Raw genomic sequence first — 25,818 nt, 5'->3', positions numbered from 1 at the left:
GGTCATAAAACCCATAAAATACCATACTTTAATTTGATAGAAAACTTAAGAAATTGATTGGGCATCATGGATGAAATAATCCATGAATCAATACCCACATACCTTAAGTGAGAAAACTAAATAATTTTGAAGAACTTGAGAGTTTTGATGCAGAGGTTGAGTAAATTTATTTGAAGTCTTCAATGGAGTCCTTGAGAGTCTTTTGTAGAGAGAAAAATATTTGAGTAGGGAATTGTAGAAAATGAATAGAATTAGAGGTTTAGGTTAATTTATAGAGTTGAATTAGGTCCTAAAAACGTCTAGGTTCATTAACTAATAATTAGGGAAAAGTCAAAAGTGCCCTTAATTAAAAATAGAATTCAGACAAAAACCATCTCTCAGTTTTGTGACGCGGAGGTGTTCCCTGATTGGCCAATTTGAGGGAATGAGATTTTGGCCACATTTTGACTAGGGAAAAATTATACTGAACGGGAGCAAGTCCATGACACAGACTTTCCGCACACTTTACTATTTTGTGCAGTTTGTTTGAAAAATCTATCTTTCGATAAATGAGTCCTAAAAATCAATCGAGACCATTTTCCCACAGGTGTTAACCCCCTAATTGATATTTCGGACTTGGATTTGCCAAAAAGATTAAAGATAATGCATTACGCGAGTGTCCTATTCTCAAGGCATTCTTAAGGTACTTATGAGGATTTTGAGGAATGTTACATGGGAACTCACCAAAAGTAGCCTTCAAATAAAATGTCAACTAGCCAATGGAGGAGAACATGGAGAAGCACCGGTCCCTACATGGTGATATCATGTAGGAAAAAGAGTTTGTGTTAGTACTTCGAATGTACTAAGTATGTAGGTATGCATTACAAAGTAAAACATTTAGGACACTAAAAGGTAAAGTACATAAATGAGTACAAAAATCAAGAAGATATCATTCAAATCATACATATATGGATATATATATGCACGAGTAATCCTGTAAATAGAATTTGAAAATTTTATATGTGGGGAGTTGACTCTAATCGACCTCATCAAGACCATGTAAAATAATTTTGCATCAAAATAGACCAATAATCATTATTTTAACCAAGAATCATGCTATCAAGTATAAATAAGAATTACCCATAAGAAAATCTTACTTGAAATAAAGAGATTTAGTTGAAAGATTTTTGGACTCCATGGGTGGAAAAAAAACCCATAGATAAACACCCACATACCTTAGAGTAAAGCTTAAAAATAATTGGGCAAAGAAACATAATTTATTATTTAATCAAAATACTTTAGGCATGAGAGTGGAAGGAATACTCTCTTTGAAGCCTTACATACCTGGAATTCGAAGCTTTACACGAAATTGAAGAACTTAATGAACACTTTTGAATCCTAGCTTTTTTTCCTCGTCGGAGTGTTTTGTGTCTTATCCGAAGTATATGAATCACTAGAATAGTATTTCTACACTACTAAGAACTAAAACTATATTTTGATAATGGGTAAAGAAGTGTATAGAGAGAAGAGTTTCTTGAGAAAGCTTGATGAACAAAATGATGAAGTAAGGTGGGTATTTATAGGTGTGAAGGAGGAACCTAACAATAATTAAAATAATTATAAAGAAAAATCTGAAAATTTAATGGAGGATTGTGATATCATGGGTGATTTCAAATCGAGGACTATTGATGTCATGGATGATGTTAAATGGATCTAGATCTTCTATTGTTGGTGAGATGAATCTTTTTTTATGGAATACCGTTTTGCGGAGCTATATTTGAAAAATATAACTTCCTAATTAGAATTTGGTGTCTTTATATGAATTGTAGATCTAGAAGTATTCTTTCATGTCATGCAAGAATCAACTAATTTGGAGAATACTACACCGAGATATGATTTTTCTTCTACAAATATTCCATTTCATCACAGCACCAGGTCTTGCAAAGATTAATTTATTTGATCTACTTAGCCTCCAAATCGTAAACTATGGTCTTCATAAAAAGATGTAGGAAATGACGTTGGAGTTATTAAAAAATTTGAATCACCTAAGTTAGATCAATCTATGAAACATTATACACAAAATACAGAAGCAATATCATTTTGATCGAGAATTGAAATACCATATACAATATTTTAGGGGGTGTTATATTATCTCTGTCTTGGGAACATTCATCCTCAAATGAGACAAAACTTAGCTTGAGTAGAGTAGAGTGTAAACTAACAACCCATCATTAATGCAATAGTGAAATTTAAAACATCGTTCGAAATATATTTCATAAATTTGCATGCATATGATAAGAAAAGTTAAAATGCAAGGATTTTATGTAATTGAGTAAGGACAACTTAATACCTTAGGCTTGAGCAGTTGAAAAAAGATGAGTGTATCGCTTAATCATATGTTCTTCTTCTTCCTATGTAGCACTTTCTACTTGTTGATTCGTCCAAAGAACTTTAACAGATGCAACTTCTTTGTTCCTCAATTTCTTAACTTGCTGGTCTAAAATTTTAACTGGACTTTTTCATAGGTCAATTTTTAATCAACATTCACTACTCCAAAAGGAACAATGGAACAAGGATCACCCACATATTTTCTCAACATCGACACATGGAACACCGAATGAACCATGGTTATTTGTAATGGAAACTCCAACTCATACACAACCTTGCCAACACGTTTCACGATTCTATAAGGTCCTACATGTAGGGATTAATTTCCCTTTCTTACTAAACCAAACCAGACCTTTCATGGGTGAAACCTTCAAATATACTCAATTATCCACATTAAACTCAAGAACCCTTCTTCTAGTGTCGGAATAGGATTTTTGATGATTTTGAGTCATCTTTAAGATTTCTCTAATGATCTTCACCTTCTCTAAAGCATCAAGTACCAACTCGGGGCCCAAAAAGGTCATCTCAACTACTTCGAACCAACAAACCGAGGATTTACATCGTCTTCCATATAATGCCTCAAACAGCGCCATCTCAATACTTGAGTGTTAACTATTATTATAGGAAAACTCGATGAGTGGTAGATGATCATCCTAATTTCCTCTAAACTCCAACACACAAGCCCTTAATATATCCTATACTGTTTGAATTGTCCTTTCGGCTTGCCCATAGGTTTGACAATGAAATGCAGTGCTTAGTTCTACCAAGGCCCTTTTGAAATGAACTCCAAAAATGAGAAGTAAATTGGGTACCACAATCCAAAATAATGGATAATGGCATACCATGCAACCTCACCAACTCTCGATTATACAATCTGGCATAGTCTTTGGCACTATAGAAAGTTTTAACTTGTAGGAAGTGAGCCGACTTAGTCATTCTATCAATAATTACCCAAATCAAATCATGACGCTTTTGGGTATGATGCAAACCCACTACAAAATCCATATTCATATCTTCCCACTTCCATGTAGGGATTTTAATGTCTTGGGCTAGGCCACCCGACCTTTGATGTTTAGCTTTCACTTGTTGACAATTCGAATATTCAAACACGAACCTTGCTATATCCTTCTTCATGACACCCCACCAATAAAACTCTTTTAAGTATCGATACATTTTCATCAAACCGAGATGAATGGAGTATGTAGAATTATGAGCCTCCATCAAGATCAAACTCCTTAGACCATCCACATTCATATGAACCGAAGCTAACTTTAATGAAAAATCACGTCCATAGGCCACCTTACAAAAAATCCTTAGGGCCCTATACCTCTATACGAAATTTTATTCCAAGAGTACTACCCCTTATTAACATATTCAAAAAACTACGAGTCCTAATAAAGAAACACCCAATACATCATACATTCACCCACATGACATCAATACCATATTCAAACCTAGTTCTATAACCATTCTAATACACTCATTTGAAACCCTTAACAAGAAGTCATCAATAGCCTACTACAATAACTCACATAGCTACAACCATACATTCAAATCTACCATTTTAACCACTTTATGGCTCACTTGAAGTCAAAACCACTTAAGAATTTTAATGCCTACCTTAGCAGTTGTACATCAACATTTGCAATAACTCCTACCAAGGTCATACAAATATACTCTTACTTATCTAATGTAGACAATAAGATCCATCTACCTCATCTTCCATGTCAATAACCTTAAATGGAATAAGCATGCCAACATCATCACTATACGGAACACCCACTCTCTCTTTATCTATCATGACTCATCTAATATCATAAACATTAGAACAAATAACCTACCTTGATAACTAGGTACTCCATCTCCCCCTTGTGAAAAAACTTCAAACTTCTTATCAACCACAAATTTCTTTTATTTAACTAAGGCTATACCCATGTCTTGCCTTACTTTTACATCCGCTACCAATGATGATTTTGAACCATTTTGTACAAGAATACCACCCTAATTAATATTAATCCCCCTTTGGACTGGAACTCTTCTTAAAGGCATCTTCTAAAAATTGCAAAGAACAATTGTTAGGGGGTAAAAGACCTAGAATATGCTCTATCGCACGACATGGATCATGAAAGAAAGGAAACTTTCCTAAATGCCTCATAGTCTCTTATTCATAATTATGGTGCACTTCACAACCATAAAAAAGACCCTATTCGACGTCGTATGATGGATTCCAAGGACCATTCAAAACCTCGGGCTCTAATACCAAGCTTTTTAAGACCCAAGCATAGGGCCTAGATGTGACATGGCGAATGAGGAACCCAAAAGTACCTTAAACAAGCCTCTTAGCATTCTTTTAGCCTTTTATAGGTAATGTCAATAAATAAATAAGCAAAAATTATAATAGCAATCTTCAACTTACATATGTCCAACAATGCCTCTAACTTTTAAATTTAACGAAGCTAAGATAAGTCCCTACCTCACCCTCAATCATAATAGAAATATATGACATAGTAAGTGTCTAAAGATCTCAATATATCATAAGCTAGAAAATAAAGGAGTATTTTTCCCGCAACATGGTATCTCACCAAAAGTAGCCTTCAAACAAAATCTCAACTAGTCACATGGAGAAGAATACGGAGGAGCACCTATCCCTACATGGTGATATCATATAGGCAAAAGAGTATGCATTAGTACTTTGAATTTACTAAGTATGTAGGCATGTATTACAAAGTAAAACATTTAGGACATTTGTAAGGTAAAGTACATAAATGAGTGTATGCTAGAGAAATCAAGTAGATATTATTTAAATCATACATATGTGGATGCACGAGTAATCATGTAAATAGCATTTGAAAAGTTCATATGTGGGGAGTTGAATATAACCTACATTAAGACCATGTGAGCTATTACATGGAATCCAACATAACCCTCTACGTTGGCCGGGGAGTCTACTTGCCTAGGGTAGAACTCCATTGATTTTACATTTATTCTTTAACTTTAACTTTAAGGGCTTTCGTGGATCCATTAGCCTAAGCTTACAAGGGCTCGTATGTTGGCACATAGTTAATGAGAAAAGGGGTTGCCACTAGGATTACCTTACAGAATCCCACCTCAATGCCCCATTCGGTGCTAAGTCAATCTCATAGAATAGTTTATACTTCAAAATAGTCATAACATATAGCTTGAGAATTCAAAATCACATTCGGTTGAATAGGTCATTAAAATCGTTGGTAATTCAAATATGGAAGAATTGTCCTTATTGCATAAAGAATCCATCATTCTTTTATTTCATTAGACTCCCTTTTGATCAAAGACATTGCTTTTATAACCATTTATTTGGATTCAAAGCTTTCAAATCAAACTTCATTGAAAACATCGTAAAACTAGATAGGTTCAAATCACCTCAACTTTCAAAAATGTATGTAAATGAATATGCATAAATACTTTGAAATCCATTAATTAAAAATCATAATTTAAACAACCCACCATGGATTTCAAGAACCTTTAAAGAGCCTAAATATAAAAAATACTTGCAAATCATCAATTCATATATATGAAATAATTTTGTATCAAAATAGACCAATAATCATTATTTTAACCATTAATCATGCTATTAAGCAGAAATATGAATTACCCATAAGAAAATCTTACTTTAAATCAAGAGATTTGGTTGAAAGAGTTTTAGAGTACATGGGTGGAAAAAATACATGGATAAACACCCACATATCTTAGAGTAAAGCTTAAAAATAATTGGGTAAAGAAATATAATTTATCATATAATCAAAATACTTTAGGCATGAGGGTGGAAGAAATACTATTATTGAAGCCTTCTATATATGGAATCCAAAGCTTTACTTAGAATCGAAGGACTTAATAAACACTCTTGAATCCCAGCCTTTTCTCCTCGCCGGAGAGTTTTGTGTACTACCCGAAGTATATGAATCACTAGAATGGTATTTCTAAACTACTAAGAACTAAAACTATATTTTGAGAATGAGTAAAGAATTATATAGAGAGAAGAATTGCTTGAGAAAGTTTGATGAATAAAATGATGAAATAAGGTGGGTATTTATAGGTGTGAAGGAGGAACCTAACAATAATTAAAATAATTATAAAGAAAAATCTAAAAATTTAATGAAGGATAGTGATGTCATGGGTGATGTAAATGGAGGACTATTGATGTCATGGATGATGTCAAATGGATCTAGATTTTCTATGGTTGGTGAGATGAATCTTCTTTTTTACAGAATACCATTTTGTGGAGCTACATTTGAACAAGATAACTTTCTAATTAGGATTTGGTGTCTTCATATGAATTGTAGCTCTAGAAGTTGTCTTTCATGTTGTTCAAGAATCAACTGATTTGGAGTACACTACAGCAGCACGAGGTCTTTCAAAGTTAATTTACTTGACCTACTTAGCCTATGAATCTTAAGTTGTGGTCTTACAAAAGTTGTAGGTAATGACGTTGGGGTTATTAAAAAAATTTGAATCACCTAAGTTAGAACAACCTATAAAAAGTTATGCACAAAGTACAGAAGCAGTATCTTTTTTTTGAGAATTGGAACACCATATACAATATTTTTAGGGGGTGTTACAAGAATACTCTCATGCATTGTAGCATTGATTTATATTTATTTGAAGGTTGAATGAAATGAACCCACCTAGTTTCATTATGTTAAAATGAAGTTGAATTGAAAGCTTTGACTCCAAAATAAAAGTTTATGAAAGCAATTTTATGGTTAAAGGGAGTCTTATTAAATAAAAGAATGATTTAATGTTGATGAAGGGATTCTTAGCCTAATAATGGATTCTATGTGAAAGAACAATTCTAACATATTTGAATCAAATGAAAGGGTTTAATGAGCTACTCTACCGAATGATGATTTGATGTATAAAGTTATACAATTCTCACATATTTGAGTCAAATGAAAGGGTTTAATGAGCTATTCTACCAAATGATGATTTGATGTTTAAAGTTATGATATTTAAATTTTATTCCATTGGATTTGACCTACCACCGAATGTAGTATGTAGATGGATACTCGACCTAAGTGGTCCTTAAGTAAAGTCATATTTTGTATTAACTATGCGCCAACATATGAGCCTTTGTATGCTACTTAGGCTAGTGGATCCACAAATAGCCCTTAAAGTTAAAATTAAAATAATTATTAAAGTTGATGGAGTTCTACTCGGCAAGTAGTCTCCCCGTGCCAACGTAGGGGGTTATGTTGGATTCCAAGTAATAGCTCGCATGATCTTAAATATCGGGTATGGTCATCTCCCCACAAATGAAGGTTTCAAATGTTATGTACATGATTGATTATGCATGAATTGCATTATGTTTCATACTATACGAGTGTTTAAATATTTTTCTTAAAGTTCATGCATGCCTACCTACTTAGTACATTTAAAGTACTAGCGCATACTTTATTGCCTACATGATATTACCATGTAGGGACTGGCGCCGCTTCACACTCTCCTCCACGTGGCTAGTTGATCCATTGAAGGCAACATAGTTGGTGAGTTCCCATGGTTCGGGGACAATACCCTTTCTTTCTATAGTTTATGATATGTATAGACATTGGATCATCTTTTGTTACCTTGATAATACATTTGAGGGCGAGCTATGGACATTTCTTAGCCCCTGCCAAATCTTTTAGTAGAGGCATGTTCATATTCGGCTGAGAAAAGATATATTTAAGGATACAATATTAGGTAAAGACCTCACAATACACACAATAAAGATAGTGTCTCCACAACTTCAAAACAAACACCACTGCCACTAACTCCTGTCGTGCCTCCACAACTTCAAAACAAACACCACTGCCACTAACCTCATGTCATGAGTAGGGTAGTTCTTCTCATGCACCTTTAGCTATTTAGAGGCATATTCTATAATTCTTCACTCTTGCATCAATACACCACCCAAACCGACACCCAAAGAATCACAAAATGTAATAAAGGCCACACACTCATCAGGTAAAGCTAGAATAGATGTTGAAGTCAATAACTCCTTGAGCTTTTGAAAATTTGCCTCACACTCATCAGTCCAATGAAATGTTATGGTCTTTTGAGTCATCCTTGTCAAAGGGGAAGTAATAGAGGAGAAACTCTGAACAAACCACTGATAATAGCATACCAACCCAATAAAACACCAGATCTTGATAACTGAAGAAGGCGTAACCTAATCATGAACCACTGAAACCTTGGCCTATTCGACCATAATACTATTCTTGGTCACCACTTGACCCAAGAATACCATGGACTCGAAGTAAGACTATCATTTGGAGAAATTTGCATACAATTTCTCCTCTCTCAATCTTTGAAGTACGACCCTCAAGTTACTAATATGGTCGGCCTCATTCTTGGAGTAAACCAAGATATCATCGATAAATACAATAAAAAAAGAGTCCAAGTAAGGCCAAAATTCCATTTCATCAACTCCATAAAACAACCTAGTGCATTAATCAAACCAAAGGACATAACGACAAACTCATAATGCCCATAAAGAGTCCTGAAAGCACTCTTTGGGATTCATATGCTTGAACTCTCAACTAATAGTAAATTGACCTTAAGTCGATCTTAGAGAACACTGATGCCCTATGAAGCTGATCAAATAAACCATCAAATAGAGGAGGAGGATACTTGTTCTTGATGGTGACTTTGGTCAACTATCGATAGTCAACACACATCCTCATAGTACTGTCAAGTTCTTCAAAAATAAGACAGATGCACCCCACGACGATACACTAGGTCAAATAAACCCTTTCTTCAATAAATCTTCCTATTGTTCTTTCAACTCTTTCAATTCCGTCGAAGCTATCAGATAAGGAGAAATAAAGATTGGCTTGGTGCTCGATTTCAAATAAATCATAAAATAGATATCATAATTAGGAGGAACACCTAGCAAGTGTGTAGGAAATACATCAATTAACTCTCTCACTAGTATTGTGGTCTCTAAAAGAGATGGCTCCTTGGTAAGATCAAGTACATGAATCAAATAAGACAAAAAACATTTATCCAGCATATGACATGCACAAATATAAGATATCACCCCCTTAGGATACAAGCTTGGATTATCCTTCCATACCAAGCAAGGCAAGTTGGGGTAGACTAATGTCACAGTCTTGGCATAGCAATCTAATATAGCATGATAGGGACATAACTAGTCCATACCCAATATCACATCAAAGTCAAGAATTTCTAATAAAATTAAGTCTGCTCGGGTCTGTCCACCCAAAAATATCACCATGCACCACCTATATACCCAATCCACCACTATAGATTCACTTATCGGGCTAGAAATAGTAATAGGCATAGAAAGAGGCTCACACACATAATTACTACCCACATCAAAATAGGTTGATACATAAAAATAGGTAGACCTTAGATCAAATAATACTAAAGCAGAATAGTGGAGAACTCAAGCAATACCTGTAATAACTGCATCAGAGTCCTCTACCTCATATTTACTTAGTATAGCATATCATAGATGACGATTATCCCTAGCCTGCAAACCACTATAAGCTCTACCTCGATCTCTACCCTTAGCACCTCGGGTGCAACCTCTAGCACTATGTAAAGCACCTCAAATAGTTAGAGCAGGTGTAGAATAAACTACCGGTGATGTGGGTCGTCTAGTAGAAGGAGCATGTCTGGGAAATCCTGGGCCTTATGCTTAAGATCATCACACATATAGCAGCATCAAAAATCTGACCCTCGCAAAAGATAACTAGAAGTATTAACACACCCTACGCATCCTGAAAAACCACTATAACCAGTCTGAACCAATCTAGATCTACCTATACTATTTATGCCCTAAATAGTTTCTATCCTACCCTTGTAGCCATGGGTACCTAGACCTGAATACTCTCCACCTATGGAGGAATGACCGCTAAACTGACCCTACTAATAGAACCTCTTGGCCCCACCCTATCTAGCATGGTGAATACTCTCTATCATCTTGGCATGATATATAATACTCTGAAAGGTACCACCAGATAGTACAATAGAGGTTGTAGCATTGTGAAGATAACCAGCAAATCTGTACATCAGTTTTCAAATCTACTCAAACTTGGTGGGAATACTCGACATAGCATAACGCAATAATCATGGAAGTGAGCCTTGGTCGCAAACACTAAACTTCTCCCAACTCATTATAGCTCTACGAGTAGGAACCAACCTCCGCTACTCCTTGGCCATTCTCGCAAACTGATATAAAGTGTATGCTACTCTATGTGCTTTTACAATACCTTGGTTAAACAACTATCCTAGGACTCAGTCAAAAATCATAGGCCTTCTTTCCAGTCGTACTATCAAATCTGGAAGGTTCTAATCAAACAAACCTCCTAAAAATTTTCTGCTTGGACATCGACATGGCACCACTAGATAAAACTAGGGAGCTACAAATCTTGGTGGTGCAATAGAAGTCACTAAAGAAGAGCTCGGGGTCTAAAATCCAACACTAGTCCCCTGAACTGGTAATATAGCACAAATGGTAATAGGAGATCCTGAAGTACCTAGAAGAACACCAGGAATAGGGGCACCATCAAGTGTAGCTATTAAGTGGACTAGTATCTCCTGAATCATCGGAGCACTATTTGGAACCGCAGAAGGCTGGGCTAGCCTCAGCTCATCAGTCTGCTGCTCAAAATCATCCACATGCTCATACATAGGCTGAAGTGATAACTCTCTAACTCTTCTACAAGAAGGTGTTTCTCTTCTTGCTCGGCTTAGACCCATAACTCCACCATGTCATTAGCTTCGGCAATAACCTGGGGCTTGGGAAAATGTGTCGCCTCCCCCTTAGTGACTTTGGTTGTAGTCCTCACCATCTGTGTAGAAGGAATAGATTAGAAGAATACAACACTTGATATGAATAACTCATACGAAAGGATTCAAAAAAAGGAATTTATCCTAATAGCTATCTTGTATACTCTCAAATATAAGTATGGACATCTACGAACTAATCCGCAAGACTCTACTAGACACACTGCTCTTTCACTTATAAGACCGGTAACCTGTGCTCTAACACTAATCTTTCATGACCTAATAATTGAGGTCATGATGGCACACCTCCCAACACACAACTTGATGTGTAAGACTAAAAGTAAAACTCATACAAGACTCCAAAAAGGGATGTCAAGACACAATTTAAATAAAAAGAAAAATAATGAAGAAATTATCCAAAACCTGATGTCATAAGTATATGGAGCATATAATACAAAGTCTGAATCTGAATATACAATATAAGTTTCTGAATAGTACTAAAGATTGAGAAATAAAGATAGAACTAACTAGTGTCAATTGAGATCTTAGGATCTTACCACTAATCTAAAACTCTGAAACCCACTAGAAAGATTAACTTCCCTGCGGAATGCCCTGACTAGGATCTACATCAAAATGGGACACAGAAGTAGGGGTGAGTAGAATCCATATGTACCCAGTAGGTTTAGCCGACTGAGTATAAGAATTAATCAAACTTATGAAATAAACTAAGAAATGCTTCCACTTATATATAGAAAAGTCTAATTCCGACATTAGTGTCGCCGACTTATTTAGAAAGGTGTGAGTAAAGTAAACACATAAGAACAACTTATTATCACAATTAACCAGATAAGTCAAGTAGTACATATATCAATGTAATGCAATATGATAATGCAATTATGTGGTAGTGCAGTAGAATCAAGGCTGTCAGAAAACTTATTGTATACACCTGTCGAGCTAAGGCTTCCAGAAAAGGACCCATACGGGTCTCGCCATCCATATACCAAATTACGATCTCAATATCTCATCAACTTTCCACCTAGATCGTCGTCAAGGATATACAAAGGTGCCACATTTTGTTTCTCAAAAAGAATTTCACAATTCTCAACTATCCAAGATCAATGCTATAATGAATGAGGATAAATGTATCATAACAAATATTGCATGGAGGCAATACTCAACTCAACATGTAATATAAGGTCCGAAGTTCTCAAAACTCAACTTAAACATGATATTCACCCTAAATAGACAGTAATGGGAAGGAAATACATCAAAATAAATGTTCACCCTTTTTTGAAAATATTTCAATACTCAAGTATACTCAAAAATTCTAACTCAACCCCTTAGCTAGGCATTACAAGTCAAATATCCCCCTCACGCTTCTCTCATAGGAAAATCATGAATTACATACTCTCATAGCAGATAAGATAGCTTATAAGGCTCCCGCATGAGATACACAACATAAATAAGCCCCCACACGGGCATCTCAATAAAATTAGCACTCTTAAATCATGCTACAACCCCATCCCAAAGTCCATAACACATGAATGAATAACTATTCCATCCTAGTCTCAAAAAAGGATAGTAAAACCTACCTCGAATGCCAATAACTTTATACTAATGCTCTAACTGGAGCTCAATCCATGAATACCAACTCTGAAATAATTACCCACTATCAAAAATGTCAAGATTACATCAAAAGGAGTCTAATAATACCCATATTTCTAGGTTTTAGCACTTAGGGCAAAATTATCAAAAATCTACTTAAAATTTTAAAAGGGTAAATCTAAAATTTTATTTTAAAAACATGTTCTGCTTATCATGGGGAGTATGTGGTTTAAAACCCCAAAAAAACTGATCAAGAATTGAGTTAGAAATCATCAAATCTTTTTAAAAAAAATTGGAAAGAAAAAACCTCAAACAACCCATTAGAAATCTTGAGTTTTCAAGATAAAATTAATAGAAAACTAATTAGGAATGATAAAAGAGCTTACCCAATAAAATTTTATCAAAAGTTCATTTCAAAAATGACCTTCCTAAGCTCCAAATTGAGAATTAATAGAGTAAATGATAAAAATTAGATAATTCCCGAGGTTGTTGTTCATATATATGAATTTCTTCATCGCAATCATGGGGCACTAATCCTGTGATCGTGAAAAAGTGGAAATTGCCTCATTGCAAATGTGAACTCCTGGCCGTGATCGTAAAGAATATAGAAAAAGACTCATCGTGAATATGAGCCTTGGTCACGATCACAACGAGTACTGAAGACTCTTCATCATAAATGTGAGCCTACATTTAGCGATCGTGAAGAGTAAAATTACTTGCACCAGATAGTAGAAAACAACTGAAACACCAACTCAAAAGGGCCTCTGATAGAACCCTCAGAATTAGTTCATGGTAAGATAAAAATAAACTGAATATGCTACCACTATAAATTCGACATATTAGACTCAATAGAATATTTGGATTTCGAAATAACAGTCGTTATAACAAAATTACCCTCTCAGACTCTTTTTAGACCTAAAACTCAACTTTTAGCTTGTTTTCCCAAAATAAAAACTAAGGCCTTGGGGATTTAAGTCAATATTCAACTAAATCAAACTTGATGTTCTGGATGCAACGGAGCTGGAGGAATTCCGATTCGATGCTCAGATCTCATTATGTTGATTAAAGTCAACCCTATCAATAAAACCACTCAAGGCATCAAATCACCAAAATCTCACCCTACTACATTGAGATCCATGCCAACCATCCCGATATAACAGACAAAGTATGAACACACTAAGGGGAAGGAAAAATGGTCAGTTTTCACCAAAAAGTAATTTCTCAATAATTGAGACATTACAGTTCTTAGCATAAAGTCTTGATTTGAGGGTCGAATCTTGACCCATTTAGCTAAAATTCAACTTGTAAAATTATTTTACTATGGATGAACATAATCTGAAAGAAAATTTTAGATTTGATTTAAATAGCTCAGGATGACTTTTTGACCCAATTTTTGAGCCAAAAATAAATATAGCAATATGAGTGTTATTGAATTCGTATTCTTATAAAGATTGTGTATTTGAATAGATTTTTATCATTTGGAATCACTATAAACGGTTCAAGTTTCAAAGTAATTATTCGATTAATTAAGGCAAGTAAACTTTTAAAACTCCGTTAAATCTTTTAGAATTCCTAAATTTCCTTTCTTATGTGCATTGGGGATTAATGGAAAAGAGGTTGTGGGCTCTTTCCTTACATAAATTAACCTAAGTTAAAAGACATGGTTACCAAAAAGCATTATGCGCTAATCTTTTGATGTGAAAATATGAAATGCCTTTATTTTGACATGGATGTGTATTTGATGAAATGCTTTGATAGTTTCATTGTGATTGTGAACTTCTTGAACTTGTCATTCATGATTATTGTGTGAACATGTCTATTATATTTTGTTCTTTAACATTGTGATGAGATAAACATATTCTAATATCGAGGTCATTTATGGCGAAATTGTATTATCGAGGTCTTTTTTAGTGAGAGTGTGATGCCGAGGTCTTTTTTAATAAGAGTGTGATATCAAGGTCATTTCCAGTGAGATTGTGTTGTCGATGTATTTTTTTGCGAGAGTGTGATGTTTAGTTCATTTTCAGTGAGAGTGTGATGTTGAGTTTTTTTCGGTGAGAGTGTGATGTCGAGGTCATTTTCGATGAGAGTGTGATACCAAGGTTATTTCTAGCGGGAGTGTGATGCTGAGGCCATTGTCGGTAATTGTGACTAATGCTCGATTATTGATTATAAATGAGCATCCATGCATATTTATATCTGTTGCATTGACCTTTGTGTGTGATCTGTGTGATATTTGTGATTCTATCATGTGATGGCTTAGCTATGATTGTGAAACGCATATGAACTGTGTATTGTGAACTCTAGGTTAGGCTGATTTTCTATGCAAGTTGTAGTTTTGGAGGTTCAGTTGGGATGAAAGGGGTTCCTTAATCTTATTAGATTTGCCTAGTTTTATTAGTTGACTTGCTGAGTATGATGTTGTTTGGTACTCACTCCTTGTTTCTACACTTATGTAGGTTCTGGGCTTGGACGGTGCGTTTGAGTTATCCCTTATCCTTTGAGGCTTTAAAGTTACTTTGAGAGGTAGTTGATTGAAGCCCGACAATCACCCTCGTCCCTTTTTATTTATGATTTGTTCTATTTGAGATACAAAGACATTTGAGACTTGAACTTATCTTTTATTTTATATTTATTAGTGGCTTGTGCACGTGACAACCATATATTTAGGGTTATTCTAGTTTATTTAAGAGATCCACTTTTGTTTATTTGATATTTTAGTATTTCCATATTATTTTCTAAAATTGTTGGGTTTAGGCTAAGTTTTCCCGATGGAATAAGATGAGTGCCATCACCCAAAAAATCTCCTCTTTTGAGTCCAATTGGCCTAAAAAGAGAAAGAACATTTGGGCGACGAAGGATGAATTTTGCAATGGGTAAAAATTACAACCATGGGTTGGTTGAGGCTATTTTACAAGTTGGCTATGCTAAAGCCATTAGACCTCCACCACCAATTGAAAATGCTTCTTTCAAACATCAATAGCATGATAATATATTTATTAGGTAGGGTTTATTGGTCAATCCCTTGAAGATGCAATAAATATCTTGAAGACATCATGTAGGTATGTCTTGCTTACAACCAACAAAGTACATCTCAAGAAGGAATTAGACTGAGGTTGTTTTGATTCTCTCTAACTGGTAAAGTAACTATATCACTTAGGAAGTTATTAGAAGCATCCATCACTACTTGGACTGAACTTACAGTAGCATTCTTGGAGAGGTTCTTTCCTCCAAGAAGGCTTATCAAGCTTATGGATAAGATCAGTTGAGGTGCTGGAAGAGAGCTTCTGTATATTGTTAGATACAATCAATAAGCTGCGGCCAACAATATTGTAGAGGGTTCACAGATGAACTATACTTATGAATAGGCTAGTGCTATGATTGACAAGATGACTAAGATAAATTGGGCTTCGTACACTGGCAAAATTGATATGGTAAGTAGTATATCAATCCCAAAGTTGTCCAAGGAAGATATATTCAATGAACAAGCTAAAGAGGAAAGAATGGCATAGTTGATGACATAAATAGAGTTATTCACTAAGCATATGATGGGTACCCCAACACAAAAGTTGAATGATGAGTCAGGGTTTTAGTACTCATTTAATATATCTTGTACACGAAAATAGCATCCTCATTGCCATTTTGTACTATTCCTAATAAAGTTTTCTTGTGTTTGAGATCAAGGAGTCATAACTATTTTAAAGATTAAAAACAGAAAAAAGAAGTCAAAAAAGAAAAGAAAAGAATAAAGTCAAATTATCTAGGTCTTGCCAAACCAAATAGTTTAAAACACTTCAGTGCATCAAAGATTGGATGAACACTCAACATGTCACAGATTTATTTTGGCAAAGCTAAACTACATCACCTAAATTTACAATCGCATGAAGAGAGAATCAAATGCACAAGGCAAAATAGGGGAGTGAAAGATGAATTCAACATATCTTCGAACTCTTAGGTGAGCCATTTCAAGTTCACCAAAATGGCATCAATAGCAAATTCATGAATATCTTTTCCTTAAGTATAAATAGAATTTTGTGATAGAGAATGAATACTTTTCACTTTTCAAAATTCTTAGATCATTCTCTGCAACCTTGGAATTTGGTTCAAGCTTGTACTAGGTATTGGAGGAAATTTCTTGTGTTTTCTACTTTTGAAGGATAAATTTCTTTTCAAAAATTGAACTCAATGTTGTTATTACTGAAGAATTTTGTATAATTACTTTTCCTTTAGTCATGTGTAGCTAATTACCCAATTCATAGGGGTGTGAAATATATGGATGATCAATCTATGATTAAGTATTAATTCTTTACTGGTTTAATTTTAAATTGTATTTGGTTCAATTGTTTCTTTGTGTTTTAAATCATGATTAAAGGTGTCAAACTCTAGTTTATATTATATATATTATGTTCCTTGTGAAAGTATATAAGAGTGACAAGAAACAGTTGTTAATAACTTGAATTCATTTGTTCAATAGCTAAATCTAGGAATACTTTGGTTGAATCAAAGTTATAGATCGAATTTTTCATGATCCAACCCCGTAGGCCACGACTGGAGTCCAATCTGGACCCCCGTATACATATCTATCAGCTGTGGTCAAGTTGAACTATAGATATGCAATGCATATAAATCAAGTATAGTCAAACCTCACTACAAACAACACAACGCCATGCATCAGAGCCCTATTGGGCGATAACATTTTTATAAACCTATAGCCTTTTCTATTTGTATCACCTCATGAAAGGGCACGCAAGCCGACAAGGCTGCCAGAACATAATAACATATATCATACATTATGTAGACCCAGCTGAATCAACCTGACATATATAACCTATATATACATGTCTGTAAACTTCTAAAATGTTAACGATAATATATGGTAGGACAGGGCCCCCGTTGTACCCCTGAATAGACAAACAATTTTATACATCAGTGGTCAGTACCAAACAACTAGGCTCCGATACAATGGAGCCTCTTCCAGCTTAGCTGAGTGGAATCCTAGTTGACGGACTCCTAAAACCTGTATCTGTACCTGCAGGCATGAAACGCAACCCCCCAAAGAAAGAAGGTCAGTACGAAATATGTACTGAGTATGTAAAACATAACATAGCACAACTTGAAGCATATCTGAAATAGAGAAGCAGGGGATAAAATATCAAATCAGAAACCTGTACCTGTACTCTGTGAATTACAAAAGCATGCATATTCAAATTATACCATATAGCCAGCCCTATCAACGATCCGGTGAATACATCTGTAAAACCATCATCGGCCCCATGCCATCACCACCTTATTACAACACATCATCATATATATATACGTAACCCGATCCTCTAGTGAGGGGCGGTGGACAATGTAATGAATTGTACAAATCTAATAACCGTCCTGGGACTCGGCGAAGAGGTTTTACCATGAATAGAGTAGTAAGTAACTATATGCAATTTAAATCATATCAGAGAATCGATAGAATAAGAAAGTTAAGTTTTTGCCTAAGGACCCGAGTAGTGGTGTAGTCATCTTGAATGTCCTCTAAATGCCATTATGGGCTGCCTCAATTGTAATCTCGGAAACCCTAGACATGTGTTAAAATAGGGCCAAATCATTTATGGAATAAAAACACTTGGTGTCATATAGTCTGTAAGACTTGGAGCCTGTACATTCATTATCTCCTTAATATATAAAAGTTCCAGGGAACTAGTTCAACTATTACAAGAGTTCTATATTCAAAAGTAAATAGGAGATGTTTAAGAATGGATTTACCCCGGAGCTCGTATCATATTTCACTTACAACTAAAACATGCCAGAAAAGAAAGAGAGTAAGCTCTACATAGTCTGTACCTCCCTTCATGTGGTCATCCTGTACATATTTCGTATCCGGCCCATCCTGGAGCTCGGTGAACAACTATGGCATCATAGTCTCATTTTTATACCAAGTACATATCAAGAGAATGGAGGGATAGTTTTCCACACACTACTTTTTGACATGTAGAAGCCTTAACAGGCAATACTCAATTCTTATAGAAGTTTCAATACTAAGTAGTGGATAGGGGTTATGAGGCGTACTTGGAGTTCTGGGAATGGAATTATCCCATCATTTCACATACCATTTACTTAAGTCTAAGACATGCCAAAAGGGAAGAAAGACAGCTTTACATACTTATTCCAAAAACATGCCAAGAGAAAGCTTCACATACCTCATACGGGTTACTCTTTGCCACGTTCGCCTCATCCTCCTTTGAACCTATTCAATATGGAAGTAATACGAATATAAAACACTCTTTACTTTCCATCACCTTAAGTTACACCCTAGTATTCATGGAACCTATTTCCTTGTTCGTTTCCTTGACTAGTTCTTTAATTAGTTAGGGCATTAACGAAAATTGGGAAGCACCTCCCCTATAATATGCCCTATCCGAATTTCCATTTTCACTCCTAATACCTACATTCAACAAACAACAAAAACCTGCAGAATATGTTTAAGAAATTCACATCAACAATATATAACATAAACTCCAAACGACTCGCTCGAAACTATGATACCAAAATAAGGTTTCTAGTTTCCATTTTGCAAAACATTTAACCGTACGAAGTGGGGGGTCATGTAGATACAATTAGAAGCTCCCCCACCTCCTTTAGGACACTTTTAGAACCTTCAACACACCACCATACGGCCATCAGCATCCCCCACATGTACAATGCCTCATTTCTACTATAATTTAACTATAACGATTCCAATTTAGTTTATTTCGAACGTCAAACATTTTCACAATTTTTCTTAAATTAAAGCAGACTATAAGGTTTTCAATACACCCTATAACAATACCATAAACTTCAAATTAGAAGAGAAGACCTTACCTTACCCAAAATTGGCCAAAACTCCCCAAAATTGTGCCTTGGAACTTCTCTAGCGTGATTTAAACACCTTGACTACTTGCTGTCCGATTTGTGCTGCACCAATATATGATTTTATACTACTAATACCTCCATATCATTGTGGTATATGTTAGATAATTAATTTACGAAATGAAATCGGGACTTACCTTATTTTTCTCCCAAGCCGTCATGTTTTTCTCTCTAGGATTAGGGTTTGTTTTCTTGATCTTTGGCAGATTTTTAAGTGTAGGAACTGCTGTATAAGTTACATATACACATATATGGGTGGTCCCAAGAGGTGACACATGTCATCCCCTAAGGGGGACACTTGTCCAGCCCCTATTGGGCCACCGTGTCCATGCAAGCAAGGTGGAGCTGCTACGTGGCAGTGGGGACCACCTCCCCCAAGCAGGTGGGTCACCTACTTGAACCCAAGTAGGTGGGTCACCTGCTTGCTTGAGGTGTTGCCACATGTCATGCCTTCATTGGCTGCCACATGTCATCTTCTCCTCTTCCTTGTGAGTTCGTAATCTCGTCTTATTTTAAAAACCCGTGTAATCCTTACCACGTAATCTTGGTATGTCCTCAAGTAGCTCAAGTATGTAATACTTCTAAGTTAGTAGCTTCCGTAGGTAAATTGAGTCCTACGACTCATTACTTGGCCTCCAATTCTTTCTCGATTCTTATGTCTCTATTTCCAACCTTCTCTACTATGGAGTATCACATTCTCCCCTTCTTAGGGTCATTTGATAGTGTCTGGATAGTAAGGGTCTCATGGACATTTTCAAGAAGACTAGGAATACATTTCAAGGTTCAAAAGTGTGGGGTGTAACAGAATTGTTATGATAATACATTGGAATATGAGTAAACCTATGTGAAATTTAGTGGTTAACTGTAAAATTACTGTCAATATACATAAGCTATCTTACCCAATGATATTCAACTGCTTTTAGTAAGGTCAATTGCACAATTATTAGATTCTGATTCATACTAGCACATCCCTAAGATTCTTTAATACTTGCAAACAACTCATATTTCTATAAATTGCATTGCATTAACTGAATTAATCATGCAACTCTTTAGATTTATTGTTCAAATTTAAACCCTCTATTTATTTTTAATGCATATTTTTATTAATGCAAAAATTTCTAGTGATTAGACCACATTATAGGATGAATTGTATACAACCTTTCCTTATAGATTAATCATAACTCATAGTTCAATTAAATATTGCAAATGATCATCTACAAATCAAATTATGATGTGTAGTTGAATATTATCAATAATGGTGTCGTTACCAAGGAATGATGCAAAGAAATTCATCTATTAAAGACTTTTAATTCACTAGTTGATACATTTAAATTACCTCGCAATGAAGTACAAAGTGGTCCTAGGTCAAATATTGAACCCAACTAAGTTGTGGTCGATCCCATAGGTAACATTGCTAGAAACCAGGTCAATACTGTAATTTAAGCTTTCAGTCAATTATTTCTGAAGAGGGCTATGTAATTATAATCAATGGTTTATCAAATATTAGTTTAAATTAATTTTGAAAGGGACTAGGATTGTGTCCCCCTGATTTCATATATATCATATTAGTGATCTATTTTGGTCCTTAGCATGAAAAATGATAGGTTCGGTACATCTAAATTTGTTCAACCCTAGCATGAAAAATGGTAAGTTTCATACATCTTATTGTTGTTCAACCCTATTTAGATGAATGGTACTCCAAGTCATTTTAGGTCTTTGAGTGTTTGAATACTCTTATGTTTATCTCGAATCAACTTTAACTTTTATAGCTTAAGTTATTAGACGAGGATTGTTAGTCTTGAATGTCCGTTGTTAATCTCTTTTCTTATTCTATATAACTTTTACTAAGCAAGTTAAGAATTAAGATGAATTATAACATTTGTAATTATTACAAAGAACTCATGACCAAGAAAAAATAATACATATATGAACAATATTCAACAACCACTTTTTAGGTTAACTTACTTCATTAGTTCATCACGATTTCCACAATCCTAGTTATGAGATTTAGCAACACATTATCGAAGAAAAAAATCAGAATTCACTATGAAAATCATAATTATGAACTTCTTTAATTATCAACTTGAAAACAATAATCAAGAAGCAAAGTGTTAAATTGCTTAAAAACCAACCAAAGTTTGTTACAAGCAATTGTTAAAATTGTGTTCTCGAAATAAAGTATATGATATAAGAAAACCTCTTGGAAGAGTATTTATAGGAAACACAAATTTTATCCTACACAAACTGAGAAACCTGGTCCATTAGCTATGTATGACTCGTTGTCTACTTTAGTCAACTCGTGGTTTTCAATAGTCAACATTTCATGTTAGTCCCTATGACTCATCTCTAGACTCATACTATTGACATACGACTGTCAATACAAATCGTGATCACTATTGCCTTCACTAAGACATCTTCCTTATGCCTTGTGGGTACAACTCGTATAAAGAAAGTACAACTTATACCTATACTCATGCCCAATAATACCTTAGTTGTACAGCCTCAGGATTTTCATGACCACCATCTTACGGCTCATACTAATGATGTATGGCTCGTAATTCATCTCGTTCCTGGTGGGTCAGACTTTACTAGCCTCAGTAATTCTCCACAATATATTTTTTACAAAATTAAGACCTCGGTCAGAAAGGCCTATGTCAACAGATCTATATAAGAAACAACTACTCCTAATAAGTTATATGAAAAATAGCCAACTTGCACACAAGTCCTAATTGGGCCATCGAGGCCACCATGATGTGTATACCATAACTGAAAGAAGGAACATATCAAGAAAATACATCAAACATCTAACAAGCCTCAGCAAACCAACAAACTAGGACAACATGGCTATAGCATAGTTATACAACCTATATATTAGTATACAAGCCTCTAAGAGTAGTAAAGCTTGGAGGGACAATGTCCCGACCTACCCAAAAATATATACAACAAAAGCTAACAAACCCTAAAAATAGCTCCAGAATAAAAAGTCTAACTAACCTGCTATAACTCAACCTTGTTATTGGGGAGGTCTAGCAGGCCTTATGTCGGGACCTGCAAGCATGAATGCAGCGCCCCTATACAATGGGGTATTATTACAAATCAGCGTGTTGAGTATGAACTGCAATAGACTAAATGAACACGCATCATAATATACTAAAAGTAATCAGGTTAGGAAATCAAGAATAAGATAAGCATACTGACCTACTCCAGAATCTAAACATACCAAATATAATCAAACAACAACCTAACCAAGCCTCCATAATCTTGGCATGTACAATCAACAAAGAGACCACTTTCCTAGGCCCCCATTAGCCCAGAAGGTGCAAATTCAGTCTATATACCCTTATTAGTAGTCTCGTAGCCTCTTAGGTAGTCATATAGCTCTCATAGGCAATAATATAGCCCTGTAAGAAGTACATAGCCTTCTTAGGCATACATTTACCTCATAGTCAACTTATAGCCCCCTTGGCAACAATATAGCCCTATAGGCAACACATAGCCTTCTCAGGCATCAATATAGCCCCGTAGGCAACTCATAACCCTCTTATGCAACACCATAGCAACTCTTAGCCCTCTTAGGCAACACCATGGATCTGTAGGCATAACATAGCCTTCTTAGGCACTAATATAGCCTAGTAGGCAACACAAAGCCTTCTTAGGCAATGATCACATTCCCACAGTTAACCACCATTGCCCCAAGGTCAATAATAGAAATTAAATAGTCTAAAAGCGAGAAATTTAGCTATAAGCAACCTATACGAATAGAATCTAAGATTTGAACAACTAGGGATGCTACTAACAGAATATGAATCCTGACAAGGGAGTATTACAACAACTCGAGTAGCCAACAACCAACAATCTTGACTAAAATATAACAACAACAATAACTTTTTTGTATCTCCAGCATTATAGAAACATGCCAAAAAAGGTAAATAGACTCAACATACCTTTATTATGCTTATAAGTATGCAAGAAGATAAGGTGACATGATAATCCAACAAAAGATATGGATTTTCACCAAGAGAAGTACTAGCCGAGGTCTAAAGTAGCCATAAACCAATAAAAGAATGTTCTTACCTTGATATATACCCTATTTATAGAACAAAGAGCATTTTGTATGGGAAGTACCCTACTGGCACAACACCCAAGAAACTATGCCACAAAATTGATGGGGTAAACTCTTCCAAAGTGATATGCTCGCGATGTAGAGCAATTTCTGTTAAAGATCTAAGATGAGATTATCACTGTATAGGGAAGATTTAGGGAGTAATTTCTCTGATTTTTGGGGTTTCACGAACTGGAAATGAGAAAATATGAAGAACATACACTTTTATAAAGCTCAACCGCCCTAGGGGGGGCACATCATGTTCCTTCTACTACAGTCTTACAGAAAAAAAATATATCCCTATTCTTTAGTCATAGTGATGAATAGTTTAATACGTCAGAAAATAAACTCATAGACATTCGATTTGATAGGTTGTGGGACCCATAACTCTTTATATATTGGGAGAAAAACTTTGAGACATTTGACCCAAATTTCAGAGAAATCATTAGACAGAACTCATGACAATTTTTGCCAAGTTTTATTTTGCAACACGCTAAACTTTAAAATTTAAAATACAAATGTTGAACACTTAAAATGTGACATACCACTTAACTCTTAGTTTATTAATATCTCTTAATCGAACCATGAATACATGAGTTAACTAGAAATTTCAAAAAGTCAGGGTGTTATATCCTTCTCCCCTTAGAAACATTCATCCTAGAATGAAAAAAAATTGAGTCATGCGGTGAAGTTCTTAGGAGTTGCAAAAATTTTGGCAGAGTCTCCTCTATAAACATGACTATCTAGGAACCTAAAATGCAGAAATCTCAACCTAGACGTCTCACAGGATGACATAAGTAGCTAAGCATCATGGCTCCACAATAACGGTAAGAGAAGAAATACAACAACAACAACCATAGTATTAAGCAATAATATAAAGACCAAAATAGGTATCTTACCTTACTGCACTACTATAAACTTAGGTTCCATCACCTTAGGGTATGAAACAAGTGAGGATATTTGGACCTCATGGCATACTCAGCTTCCCAGGTCACCTCTTCTCTATTTCTGTTTCTCCATATACCTTAACTGAAGCCACATTTTGGTCCTTAATTTTTGAACCTGTCAATCTAATATGGAAACTAGAGTTTTCTTGTAGGACAACTCCTTTGTGATCTGAACATCTTTAACTAGGACAACTCGATAAGGGTTTCCTATGCACTTTCGCAGCATCAATACATGGAAAATCAGATAAATAAATTCTAGCCCCGAAGGCAACTCTAACTCATAAACAACTCTTCCTACCCTTCGAAGGATCTAGTATGGCTTAATGAATATTGGACTAAGCTTGCTCCTTTTTCCAAATCTCATTACACACTATATAGGTGAGACATTCAAGAATACCCAGTAATTAATTAAACTCTAATTCCATTTTCCCTACATATGAGTATGACTTATGTAAACTTTGAGTTGTCAACAATCGCTCCTAAATAAGTTTAACCTAGTTTACTATATATTTTACTAAGTCTGGTCCAATCAACCCTAACTCACCTACCTCAAACTATCCAACAGGGATCTATATGTTTTCCTATACAAAGCCTCATAAGGTGCCATCTTGATGCTAGAATGATAATTGTTATTGTATGCAAACTCAACAAGAGGTAAGTGGTCATCCCAACTTCCCTTAAATTCAAGAACACATGCCCATAACATATCTTCGAGTCTCTAAATTATATGCTCAGCCTTGCCATTTATCTAAGGGTAAAAGACTTTACTTAGATTAAATTATGTTCCAAGTCCTTTATGGAAAGACTTCGAGAAGTTAGAGGTAAATTGTGTTTCTCTATCAGAGATAATAGATACCGAAACACGGTACAACCTAATATTTTCTCTAATATAAAGTCTTGTATAGTCTTCGGCTGTAAAAGTAGTCTTGACTTGTAAGAGTGAGTTGATTTTGTTAGCCTATCAACAATTACCCAAATAAATTCCAACTTACGATGTGACTAGGGTAACCCTCTAATAAAATCTATATTAATTGCTTCCCACTTCCACAAAGGAATGGCTATCTCCTGGGCTAGCCTAGCGGGCTTTTGATACTTAATCTGCACTTGTTGGTAGTTAGCACATTATGC

The sequence above is a fragment of the Solanum dulcamara genome, chromosome 6 (genome assembly GCF_947179165.1).
Source record: "Solanum dulcamara chromosome 6, daSolDulc1.2, whole genome shotgun sequence".
Classification (NCBI taxonomy): domain Eukaryota; kingdom Viridiplantae; phylum Streptophyta; class Magnoliopsida; order Solanales; family Solanaceae; genus Solanum; species Solanum dulcamara.
The sequence above is the reverse complement of the archived record's forward strand: the minus strand, read 5'-3'. Positions refer to the sequence as shown.